The following is a 13695-nucleotide window of genomic DNA, read 5'->3' on the forward strand; positions in this document are numbered from 1 at the left end:
ATTTACTGGTCAATTTAAATAATCATTGTTGGCCAATCACTTGAGGCGCGCGCATCGGATTTGCTCGAGTTTAACGTTTGCTCACTACCGTCATCTGGTTCGTAATTTACCCAACTTAGTGAAAACAACAGATGCTGTTAGGGTTTGTACGACGATGAATTTGATGAAGGTGTTCAATGTGTTATGTCTGTTTGTCTGTGTGAGAATCATCACTTCTCTGTGAGGGCTGCCTATCCGATTCTGTTTGCTCGCACCTGTATACAAGTTTGATAAATTTGTTACCATGGCTCCTTATGATTCAGAACAGTTTTTGCTTTTCTTTTATCGTTGTTCGTTATCTTTTGAGAGCGATTTCTGCAAACCCTGCTCTAGTGTTATAGCACTATATTTCATTGGTTCTATGATACGTTGTTTGTGAAAGTAAAAAGAAAATTATGTCTTATCTTATTATGCGTATAGATATTTTAAAATATCCTCAATGACAGAGTAGAGGGACATTAATCGATAAAATATGTAATTAGAACTTCTGCGAAAAACTGAACATTTGCTTATCGATGCATGGTTTGGTTTATCAAAACTAGCGTAGCATTAAAAAGCTATTTAAACGCACTTCACCTTTGCAGAAGACAGTACATTTCAGTCATATTTTAAATAACCACCATTAAAGGTAGGTATATTTTTAGTGAAAATGAAAAACTAATTTTGGTATCTGGACAGTTGTCACCTAGAGCTGGACAGACAGATTTTGCAAATAGTAATTTTTCACACATCTAAGCATTTATTCCATTGTTTCATATTGCTGAGGCATTGGCATTTTGTCGTTACATGAAGAAGAAGCAGAGATGATGTTAAAAAAAAATCACCGGAAAGCGCTCGAAGAAATTATTAAAAGTCTTCTCGAATATTCTAAAAGCAATTTATTTAAAAACGGTTAGCAATTCGGAGTTGAACTTTCCTTATACTGTGTATAAAGTGTGTTATCATAAAACAAAATTTTAAAATAAAATAATATAGTATAAGAAAATTCCGAACTCGTACTGCCATCTGTTTTTAATTTAATTTCCTTCAGGTTTTTTTAGAAGATTTTCAAAAATTCCTTTGGATGCTTTCCTGTGCAATTTTTTAAATATTATCTATCCGCTTCTTCTTCTACTTAAAAAAAGTGGTAATTTTGACTTTTATCTAGTTTACTTCAAAAGGCCAACTAACTTACACTTTGAAAAAGAGTATTATGTATTATAAATTTGTATACTGTGATTCTTGTTACGTGGATTTAGGGCATCACGCGGTTTTTACACGGACTTTTAAGCCGTTTTTTCACGCGATTTTTTTACAGTTTTTACGCGGTTTTTCGAAAAGTACTGGAACAAGTTGAAAACTTGAAAAATAAATTTTCGATCAAGTCGTTTTTATGTGGTTTTCGGGATGTAAAAGTGACCGATATTTAGATAGAATTTTACGCTAAGAAACTAAAATGTCTGGCACTGGGGGATATCTCTCTACTTGTGATAGGAATGTGGGTATTGCAACTATTTTGGCAATGCAATAATCAATAATCAGGAGTATTGACATCACGGTTACGTTTTTACAGTTTTTTTTCTGGGAAGATTGTATGTACCTGTTTCATTCATTTCGCTAATTTAGTTAAATTGTTTTAAGTAAGCTACACAGAAACAACAATATTATGTATATCTTTGCTCTCATGTTGAAGTGAGTTTGCTTCAAGCTTCGGCTTATATTCTACAATCCTACAAACAAAACGTAACACGCTTGCTTTTTACATACTAAGGCATTTACAACCGACAGAAGAGTCAAAAAGAAAAACATAACCAATGGTTTCACATATACCAGTTTTCAAACCGTAGTTTTTTAATGCTTCTGATAAATCTTCAGAAAAAGTTTTAAAATCCATGATATGAATAATGAACCATAAATATTCGCAAAATTCTGTACAAAATTACAAATAAGATTTATGTTTGCGCATATTTCGACTTACTTCTATTAAGGTCACATGCACACACCAAATATTCAAGCAATAAGATCTTACATATCGTTAAACAGGAAGACTCGACTTCTCGACTAAGTCGAGTCAAGTACGAGACACTGGAGATGGCCTCACAATTGAGGTCGAAATATGTATCTGCAAAGATAACAAAACGTAGTGGAATTAATTGGAAAGTACTAAACTCGTCTTAGACAGTTGAACCATTTCAAGGATTTTTTTCATTTCGATTAGCTATGGTAACGGCAGTTGAGGTATAAGATAATTTAACAAATTCATGCAGCACTGAAATGCTGATCTTTCGACGCATGAAGTACACATATCTTCAAATCCTCGTATAATTCAACAAATCACTATAGGGTTTACCGATTGTATACGACTCTAACAAAGGTTATATAGCTTACACTGTACTAGTGAAATCTTACATTGCTTGGGAAGTACTGCTGCAGCAATTCCTCCATTTAGAAATTCTCATAATTTATTGAACTCCTCCTGCTGTTTGCGTTTGCTTTGTGCACAATTGACGAAATGAATACTACCGTTCAGAAGGGTTAGTTTGAACCATGCCGCGAACCCACGGTAGCACATACAACTAGGACTGTTTTTATTGCATTATCCGCGAGATGAAGTGGAAACAGAATTACGGTGCCTTCTCAAGCCCAAACAATCGACGTACCTATAGCCACTAATGTGCATCCAGAACGTCGTCAGCTAACGACCGGAGCGGCGAATTTGCACTGTGTGGAGCGTTCTCCCCCACTATATACTAACTATGCTATTAGCCGCTCGGGTTAGTAGGTACGTCCCAGAGACCGCGTTCAGTTGCTCGCCCCAGCCGCGTTATAATTTTCCGTTGGGAGTGTATAATTATAAAATATACTACTTAAATGCATTTTGATTTATTTTTCGCAAGGGGAACTGGTTAATTTGCGCCGCCGCTCGTCTAGTTTGATTTAGAACTCGCTTCCGAAAAGTTGACATGGCGAGGCCACCGGTGGTGAGAGAGTGAAATAGTGCCCCGATATTAGTGATTCGACCAAGGCCGGGAAAGGTACACACGGTTGACGGCGAGAAGAGATTGTCGAAGAAGGATATTAATGGAATTAATGGAATGGGATTTTTTGGCAAATGTCAAAACATTTTTTTTCCATTCGTGCCCACGGGTATAATCACAGACAAATGGGCATGGTTCGTGGTTTAATTGAAAATCAAAAATGTGATAACAATAAGACAGTTTGAGGGGTTCGAAAGATGCCGAAAAGTATGCACTTGAGCAATATAGGTGAACTGTTCCGTTTTCCATCTCACTGAACATATATTCATCTAATCGCAAAACAATGAAATACAACACCAATCTCGTCGCTTTTTGTTTTTGCTAACATGCGTGTTCACTGCTGAAAAAATCACGAAAATAAGAAACAAATCAAATTACTTTTCATTGGTTTGTTTTTGGTGGGATGAACATAAGAGCTATGAGATTAAGTGCCGAACAGTTCCCCTACCGTATTATACAGATGAACATTGAAGGAACGTATATTACTTGGTTATATTTTTGTTGCGTTACTCGTACAACAATGATGTACGGAAAGGCTTTAGGACCTTGTATTTAATTAATCGTGTACGGTTTTAGGACAACAAGTTGTTTTCAATTGATTGGTGCAATAAAGAAATAGAATGGAGACATTATTATTATTATATTATTATACTTTAATAGTGACACTTCACCACTAAAGTGCCATTAGTGTCTGTCCAATTGTTTTTACAAATTATTTCAACAGTAGGTTATTTCACAGTCAACAGGTTGGGGTAATGCGTCCTGGATATAGCTATAGCGCTTGTCTTAAAAGGGGGGATGGTACTGCACACGCCCCAAACCAGCACGTGATGATAGTGTCCATGGGGTTGTTGGTTGCGAGACAGTTGTTCGGCTTTGACTCCTTATTGAGTTTGTGGTTGAATATTCTTTCTCTGTTCACCACCTCAGAGTCGGACAAATCTGCAACTTGCTGTTTTTCTGCTGTTTTCCTTGTGACTACGAGACTTTGATTGGTTGTGACCTTTTTGGGGGGCGGTGACATTCTTGACTGATCTTACTGCTGTTGTTGATAGTTGTGATGTTGTTGTTGTTGGTAAGTTATTCTTTTTGATTTTCTACAGTTTTCCTCAATATCGGCTTCATTGTTCGATGATTCTGACCGTTTTCGCGCATTGTTGAAGTGTTTTTTTAATATGCTCAATTTGTGCATCAAATTTTTGAATTTTTGCATCTCTACCGGATCTGTCCTAGTAGTCCGCTGATTCTGTCTTCTTTTTGATTGCTACGCTCGGTTATTCCGTTCAGCTTTTCCTCCGCGGATTCCTTCTCTTCCAGCGTTTCCTCTAGCTTTGCAATTCGGTCCAGTTTATCTTGCATTTGTGCTTCCATCGCGACCAGTCTCGCATGGCCTGGGTTGGGCTGTTACCTGCGTGTTCCATTTCCGGTTTCGACTCTTTGCCGGTCTTCGATGTAGGATAGATTTCCATTAATGTTGGTGTGGATAACACGTACTTCTTTTTTGTCGATCTCGCATTGTCGACTGCTTGGACGTTGATGTCCTTCGCAATTGAGACAGAAAGGCTCAGCTGCAGCCTCATCTTTATCTTCGTGATTTTTCAATCAATTGTAGCATAGTCTTCGTGCTGCGATGACTTCTAAATTTCCTCTTCGTCCTTCCGGATGAGATCGAAAATCGATATAGGTAACACAGCGACTTTTGTTCAAACCCGGATGAAGTTTAATTTCAACTTCCGTGTCGTCGAGAAGCTTTGTCATCTTCAATAATTTTTCTACCTGAGTAGCTTTTCTTGTTCGTATGATATATCGTGTGGATTCAAATTCGTTTCTTGAAATATGAAGGAAATTTGCCTCTCCCCCCGGGTCACCTCCGCTTGTAGAGGCCATGAAATATCCGCAGTGTTTAGGTCAGATCAATCATTTCATGTTCACCAGTACGCTGATGAAACCGCAGATGGTGACAGCAATCATCTTTTGCCTACCTCGTAGCGGTGGATCAAGGACTAGAAAAGGCATACCGTTTTGGTACATATTCCAAACACTTGAGTTTTAGCACTTTAAAACTGAAAATTTAATCAGTTTTTAGTTCCGAGGATCAAAATTACAAATGATCGTATGAAAAAAATACACGAATATAGAGTGTTCGGAATATGAGTCATGTTCGGAATTTGAGTCAAAACGGTACTAGCAGACACTTTTTCGTTTTTTGCGAAATTCACGCACTCAAAAACTATTGTGTTTTCCACTATAAGGTTTTTCGATTCATCGCGTTTAAATCTCTTCACTGATTGTTTGCTACACGGTCACTTAGTTCGATGGAGACGCAAGGTTAATTATGTTTGGAATTACTCTTGCTGAGTCTGGTATCTTGGTATCATCACGCAGATTCATTCACTGTAACTTAATCACGGTTTGAATTGCCGAGAGCATATCACCAGATTTGTACTAGTTCCGGGTGGCCCTAGCCCTACATAAAGTGGCTATATGAATTAATCTTCCAAGAGCAGATAACTAACTTCACGACCGATAACCTCGGATTGTCAACGTGATTCCAGATCTATCTTCGTTCGCACTTTCGTTTTTTTACGACACATCTATCCACCTTTCGTTCTCCCATGGCGTCCAGGAAATCTTCGCAGCTGGAAACTCAGTTGCGGAGCTCGAAACCGTCTCTGGAATGGTCGAATCGTACCTCTTTCGACCACTTCACGACTCCCTTGATTGTGCCTGCGTTATCAAAGTCGACGTAGTGATTTTCGACAATAGTCACCGCCGCCGCTGGGAACTGTCCTGCGAACTCCTTCGGGTTCAGATTTTTGACGAACTGCACAGAACAAGGTTATTCCGCAATAGAAACCCTTGTGTTCACTTGTCTCTTTCTCTAATTTGCGGTTCATCCCCTTCATATCTGTTCCGTAATCGATGTCACACTTCTGAAACTTGAAGATATTCACCATCAAGGCAATTAACATATCAGATCTCTTCAGCAACTTCGAGTTGTTTGACACTCCTCTTACTTCCGCTCAGGCGTCCCAGTTCAGACAAAACTTTTGCTTTCTCGAGTAGCTCTTCGCTCTTATGTCTTCTACCGAACCAGGAAGCAAGGCCGCAGAAATTTAGGATTATTCCGCAGTGTTTTTTTGGATCGTAGCTGCGTAGTTAGCACGATAGCTTTCAGGTGATTGGCTCTTTTTCCGAAGATAATAAAATTCACGAACCAAACCACCTGCGTGGCGCTGTGTTGCGAACTTTCAACAACTACCTTGCCTGTCGTACAATGATCTTCGGGACCGATTTGCGGGACCGAAATTTTCCACGTCGGAAAAGCCACACGCTTTCATCTGCGTTTCGTAGCTACTGACGAACATTGGCCATTCTTTCAACAAGGCAAAAAAAAAGTTGTAAAATCCTGGACAGGAACTGCCGAGCGGACTTCACCTTCGTTGGTTTTCGGTGCCGATTTTGTCGACCTCGTCTGACGCCGCTTTATTTACGAAGTGACTTCTCCTGGTTTATCGCAAGAACTGTCTTCTATGGATGACTTGTCTTCCACTAATTCTTCTTCATAATCCTTTTTTGCCATCTCGCGCACTGTTTTTATTCTGTTTATTTTTTTTTCGGAACGCCCGGATGTCCAAATGGCATATCGCAATCGAGACAACTGATCAGCAAACTCTCTGACAGGCACGATGGACCTCCGGTTAGTTTCTTCGTTAGCTTCTCGGTTGCTTTTGGTGTCGAATGCTTGCAGTTGCTTCCTTAAGCATTGCTCACTACCTCTTCCACCGGAACAACTTTCTCAGCCTTTTCATTTCCCGCCTTTTCTTCTCAAGCTTTTCTCCTGACTTTTCTTTAATCCGGATTTGTCGTCTTCAATGCTACGTTTTTCGAGCTTCTCTAGCTTTCACCACCCACTTCTCCACCAGTTAACTGCTTCTTCCACTTCAACTTCAACTGCTTCAGCTTTTCTTCCATATCGTCTCGCAACTCGTTCAGTTTCTTCCGATGAACCTCTTCTTCGGCGATCTTCTTCTCCATTTAAGCCTTCCGGAATGTCAGTCTTATCATTCGTTTTTACTTTTCTAGCTACTGGCGCAGCCCCAACCGCGGTAGTTTGATAATTAAACATCCTGTCAGGCGAAGAAAAGGAAGAGCAACAGGATTGTATTATAAGAAGCAGGAATATTTAGTTCTTAGCTCATATTTCAATTTCTATGATTCTAATTGTGCGGCCTAGTTCTGCCGAACGAGCTATCACGGGGTGTGCTGTCTAATCGCGCTTGTGACTCCGTTTTGTTGTCCCACGAGGAAAGCAGCAAAGTCATGGCCTGCTATTTACTAGTTAGTGTTGGCAACCAAACCGTTATACGATATTTGCATATCTGTCATCAATGCACTCTAAAAGAGGATTACCCAACACCTAATATATCTAATTTCAAGTAAAATTTGTGACGACAAAAAATCAAGTGATATAACCGTTATACCAAATGCCCCGAAGATAATTCAAATTGAAACGCAAAACTATGAAATTAGATATACTTTGTTTTTTCGGAGTTTATCCAAAGAAATTCAGCAATATTATCTCCAAGAACACACAACATACACATATGTGACAGAATATTGGACTCATTAGCAATTTTTTTCGAATTTGAAATATCTACAGGTTTGTAGAAGAATCTGTTTGCCTACTTCTATGTGTGAATAAAAAGTTGACAGCTTCGAAACAATAAAAATGAGATCATTCTTTCGGTCACCAAGTCCAATGTACAGTGACGGAAAGCCGGACAAAACCAATTTTTTTCGTGGTTTTCGTGGACCTCATATTTTTTTAATTTAACATATACATTGAATGAGCTAGTTCCAAAATCTTTTGATTGTAGCTAGTAAATCTAATTTTTGGTGTCTTGTTGAAATTCATTCCGTAAAGTGTCTCCCGAACAAATATGTATGGGAAATGAAACTTGGCTATACTTTTTTTGGGAAAGATTCGAAAAGATCTGGTAATAGGGAGAGTCGTATATAGAAGAGTACCGCCATATGCCACGTTTGACAGGTCTCCTGTTCGTTTGGAAAGCGCATTTGCATGGAACTGACAGATGATTGTGTTCTAATTTGGATTTTTTGTCTACTTTCCTGTGGTTAGTGTGGTGAATTGCGCATAGCTGCGCCAAATCAGGAAATTGACTGGTGCAATGTTAGAATGAGGACGCTGTCTTTGTTCTAGATCCTAGGGGTTGGGCTTGCGAAGCCCTTGGATATCATAAAGTATGTCGGATAACCATTTTAACCTCAAAATGAATTCAACGTTTCAAAATTACTCTGTGGTGAAGTTTTGAACGCAATCTCATGTTTTGACCGGGATTGGTATGAGGGCCCGCCACTGTGCAATGGGTGGATCCCTGCGAGTAGACAAATTCAACTGAAGCATCTATCTTCTACACTTATGACTTCTGAGTTATTAGTTTTGTCGTGAAATGCAGCGAATCTGACCATTATTGTGCACATTATTCAGTAGCGCAGTATTACAACGTTGGATTAGAAATTTCTAGTGAAAATTACCGTAAAAATTCCAAAGAATTGACAGCAAACTCCAAAAATGTTTCCGTGCAGCAATTCCACGACGATATTTCCAAGAATTTCACGTGAGAATTCCGACGAACTTTCGAAGAAGCTCCGAAAAATTTCCTGAAAATTTTCTTGGTAAGTTGAGAAGAATTTTTCAACAAAATTTCGAAGTAACTTCTAAGGACACTCAGGATAACGGTTCGAGGAAATTCCTGAGAAGTTTGCGAGGCCACTCCCAAGAATTTTTCGATAAAATTTTGAAGAATTTTACGGGGAGGCTCCGAAGATTTTTCCAAGGAAATTCCGATTAACTTTCCATGGTACTTCGGAAGAATTAACCGGAAATTTCTAACGATTTTCCGAGGAAATTTCTGAGAAGTTTAAGACAAACTCCTTATAATTTCCCGAGGACATTCATAAAAAATTCCAATGAAGTTCTGATTTTTTTTCCGAATCGATAGCCTTCCATGAAAATTTCGAGAAAGTTCCAAAGAATTTCGCGAGGAAACTCCGATTAGCTTTCCGCGTGGCAATTCATAAACATTCTCTGAGGAAATTCCGAAGAATTTCCCGAAGAACTTCCAAACAATTTACGAAAGAGATTCAGCAAAAAATGTTCAAGAAAGTTTCGAAGAATTTTGCGAAAAAGCTTCGAATAACTGCCCGAGAGAATTCCGAAGAATTTTCCATAGAACTCCGAAGAAATTCCCGAAGATATTCCGATAAGAAGATAAGGTTTTGTAAACAAATTCAGATAAATTTTCTAATGAAGTTACAAAGATTTTTTTCCGAAAAACTTCCGAAGAATTTTCCAAGGAGATTCCGAAGAATTTTCCAATGAAATTCCTGATAAGTGTTAACCTTTCCGTCCCTGACATCTGTTTTAAAGGGCTTTCAAAAATCTAAACTGCTGTAAAAACCACATTTCTTGACCAATTCTTTCGCAACAAGTTGCATTCTATCCGGATGGATCCCACTTTTCGATATATACTAGATTCGAGGCTATCCATTGTACGGTTCCAAAATTATTCAAGATTGGGGTCAGTTGTCCCCGGCTTTGTGAAATCATGAAGTTTGAGGTGTCGCACGACCTATTTTGAATCGATTTGAAAAATGGCCATTCCGTGGGTCCCTGGGTTGTGGCCGAATTCAATCCAAGTAAACCAGGAACCCTAAAAATATCATTCCCATCATTGCTTTGTGGAATCATGAAGCTTGGGGTGTCGCACGAATTTGTAAATGGCCACTTATTCCGAGGATAATTGACCCCAACGGAATCTGGAATTATTATGAAACCGTACAATGGATAGTCTCTAGTATAATTCGAAAAGTGCCCCTTTGATGGATCAATAGAGCTCAATGCGCTTACTATTTCTGCAGTAGAGAATATCGGGCGTGGGAAATTGATGTAGTACGATTGAAGTGAGTCTATAGCGCCAACTGAGTTTGGAGGAGACGCGGCGTTATACACAGATTTGAAGAAACTGGCAAAAAGTTCATCTGCTTCAGAGGTGCCGCAGGAAGAAACGCCGCCAAATGACATTTCAAATAATTTTTCGATGAAGTTACAAATAATTATGCGAGGAAAATAACTTTTATAACTTTACTAGCGAAAGAACACAGCTTTGCCCGGGTGTTATTATTATTATTATTATTATAGAGTTTTGGCACTTCCTCAGCAAGCGTGCTGGGAATTTTCACCTACCCCGAGCAATCTGAATGCCAAAGGAGATTAGGCTCTGTGGATCTCATTCGCCGGTTGACTTAAAATCCTATAATAAACGTTTGCACCGGATGTATTAGTTATGGTGGTTCAGGAATCTTCTTACGATGCTGCAAGTTCCAATAACCACTGTCTTTTGGATGCTATGGAGGTTATGAGATAGTTCCAGCTCTCCTAAGGATCTCAGAAGAGATTTCGGGATGATTCCGGTTGCTGAGATAACAACCGGAATTATACGCACGTCCTCCAGGTGCCACATCTGCTTCAACTCCTCCGCCAAGTCGTGGTACTTCGTTATATTGTTGGAGAATGCTGTTTGGACATTATGGTCTAGCGGTACAGCAATGTCGATGAGGGTTACCCGCTTCATCCTTTTGTCGTAGACCACAATATCGGGCCGATTGGCACGAATGAGGACATCCGTTATGATCTCGCGATCCCAGTACAGCTTCACGAAACTATTTTCCAGAACCGGGACAGGCACATATTTGTAGTAGGCGACAAACTGGTTAACCAAGTTGTGCTTTAAAGCAAGCTGTTGGTGCACAATCTTGGCTACTTCGTTATGACGACCGAGATAGGCTGAATCAGCTAAGGCTGAACACCCAGACACGATATGTTCGATCGTCTCTCTTACTGAATTGCACTTCCTGCAGCGGTCCTCCACGTTTTCGTGCAATATATAGTGCCGATAGTTCTTCGTCGCAATTACCCGGTCCTGGATGGCCACCATAAATCCTTCTGTTTCTGAGAAGAGTTCACCCCGCACCAGCCACGTGTTCGACGCCGCTTTGTCGATATATTCCAGCTCCTGTTGATGGGGGTGCGTCCCATGCAACTTCTTCTGCTTCCACGATGCGATCATCTCGTCGACAGATTTTATGTCGCAATTCAGCTGATAGTCCTCCTGCGCCAGATGCAGGGCACTGAATCCGTGATCAGCTTCACACACAGCACGATAGATTTCGTGGCGGTTCTGGCTTTCCACGAAGTATCTTCGCAACTGCTGGATTTGGGAAACACATAGTGTTTGTATATCGGTGACGCCTCGTCCTCCTACTGTACGTGGCAGGGTGACTCTCTCAATGGACGATTTTGGATGGCGCATGCGATGCTTAGTGAACGCCACTCGTACTGCTCGTTCTAACGCCTCCAAGTCAGTCTTGGTCCACTTCACCACACCGAAACTGTATGTCAACACGGGCACAGCAAACGTGTTTATCGCCTTCACCTTGTTTCCGGTCTGTCGAGGTTCTTCAAAATACAGTTGACACGATGCAAGAACTTTTCCTGCAGCTCTTTCTTGATCGTCGTATGGCGAATTACTTTCAGTTGCAGGAAACCTAGGAACTTGTACGTTTCGCTTTCAACCATGTTTCGAATCTCCTCCTGTTCGTTGACGCGGAAATTGTCGGCATCTACAAGGTGACCCCGGTGTAGATGTATGGATCGACATTTATCGATACCAAACTCCATCCGGATGTCGTTGCTGAATACCGTTACAAGCCGCAGAAATTGGTGAAGCTTTTCCACAGATTCCGCAAACAGCTTCAAGTCGTCCATAAAGAAGGTGTGGGTAATGTTTGTACTCCTTTCGCCACTCTTCAAATGATAGCCATAGTTGTGTTGGTTGAGTGCTCTGCTAAGAGGATTCATGGCAAGGCAAAACCATTCATTTAGGGGCCACCCACAAAGTACGTCACGCTCCTAGGGGGGAGGGGGGGTTCCGAGCAGCGTGACGACTCATACAAAAAATTTAGAGGTTTAATACAAAAAGTGTGACGAAGGGGGGAGGGGGGGGGGTTGAAAATAGCCAAATTTTGCGTGACGTACTTTATGGATCTTCCCTTATCGTCATATTAAAATCAACTAAGTGCACAACATTGTTGAGACATTCCATCATTGCGCGTACTGGTTCATGGAATGTATAATACCGCCGTCTTAAAAGCAATCTTAGAAACTCAGGTCTACGAGTGACATAACCAGGAACATTAACATTGACTAGCTCTAGCAAATTTGGAGCGTCTATTTCTGCAGCAAGTAATTTGGATATGAAAATAGCTTTAGCTCGTTTCCGTCTTTGCATCAACGTCTCCAGTCCAATCAGTTGACATATCAGCGACTCTCATACGATGGCAGATTTAACGAGTCGTTCCACGGTAGGTTGCGTAGCGCAAATCTAACGAATCTCTTCTGAACAGATTCTATTCTAGAGGGCACAGTGCTATGATACGGATCCCATACTATCGAGGCATTTTCTAGAAGAGGCCGAACGAGACTAACGTAATCCCTATCCCAATGTATACGGGTCTCTAAACTCCATACTCAATTTACTCACAAACCCTAATTGACGACGAGCTTTGTCGATGATCTCTTCGTAGTGATTTCTAAACGAGAGAGCTGAATCCAGTGTGACACCTAAGTCCCTAATTTTGTCAGTCCTATTTAAAAGTTCTCCATCAACAGAATACTCAAATGACAGGTAGTTCGTTTTGCTGTGGTAACTTACGACGAAGCATTTAGGAATGCTAAGTTCCATATTGTTTGCTCGACACCAACCTGCAATCTTCTCAAACAAAGTTTGAAACTTGCGATAGTCTTCCAAATTGTTGATTTCAATGTACAGCTTAAGGTCGTCAGCGTATACAAGGCAATAGCTTTCTCCGAGATGTATGAGAGCATCGTTTATGTACAGCGCAAATAGTAGCGGACCCAAATTGCTGCCTTGCGGCACACCAGAACTGATTTCCAACCATCGTGAGATAGACGATCCAATTTTCACGGCCAATTTTCTGCCACAAAGGTATGATTGGAGCCATGTATCAAAGCTAGATGAACATCCTAATTTATTCAGTTTTTCAGTATGGTGTGATCTACTTTGTCAAATGCTGCCTTTAGATCAGTGTAGATTGCATCTATTTGACGACTCTGTTCGATGTTGCGTAGACAAAAAGATACAAATTGACACAGATTTGTTGAGATGCTTCTTCCGGGGAAAAATCCTTGCTGGCGGGTAGAAATGTAATGCTTTGTCTTATGCAACAAGTATTCCGATACAATGACCTCGAATAGCTTAGAACAGCACAAAGCGACGTAATTCCACGGTAGCTCCTTACATCGTTTTGCTGTTCTTTTTATAAACCGGAAACATGAACGAGGATTTCCAGCATGTAGGGAAAGTGGATGTTCTCATAGAAAAATTGAAGAGATAGGCTAGAGGTTGCAATAGTTGTTGACAGCATTTTTTCAGAATGCACGCAGCAATTCCGTCCGGACCAGGCTGAAACGAGAGTTTTAGTTTTTGCACTGCTTTCCGAATAACTTCGGATATCACCAGGAATGTATTCACGT

The 13695-nt window shown here is 40.4% G+C and overlaps 1 protein-coding gene across 1 annotated transcript in view; it reads left to right on the forward strand.

Annotated features, from left to right (window-relative positions):
* Positions 1-3036: 3036 nt before the first annotated feature.
* Positions 3037-13695, forward strand: part of LOC134205474 (cAMP-specific 3',5'-cyclic phosphodiesterase-like) — a 199647-nt gene continuing 188988 nt past the window's right edge. The window contains exon 1 of the mRNA XM_062680749.1: positions 3037-3053. The gene's annotated coding sequence lies outside the window, so the exon portion shown is untranslated. The remainder of the gene's footprint in view (positions 3054-13695) is intronic.

This window comes from Armigeres subalbatus, chromosome 1, assembly GCF_024139115.2.
Source record: "Armigeres subalbatus isolate Guangzhou_Male chromosome 1, GZ_Asu_2, whole genome shotgun sequence".
Taxonomy (NCBI): domain Eukaryota; kingdom Metazoa; phylum Arthropoda; class Insecta; order Diptera; family Culicidae; genus Armigeres; species Armigeres subalbatus.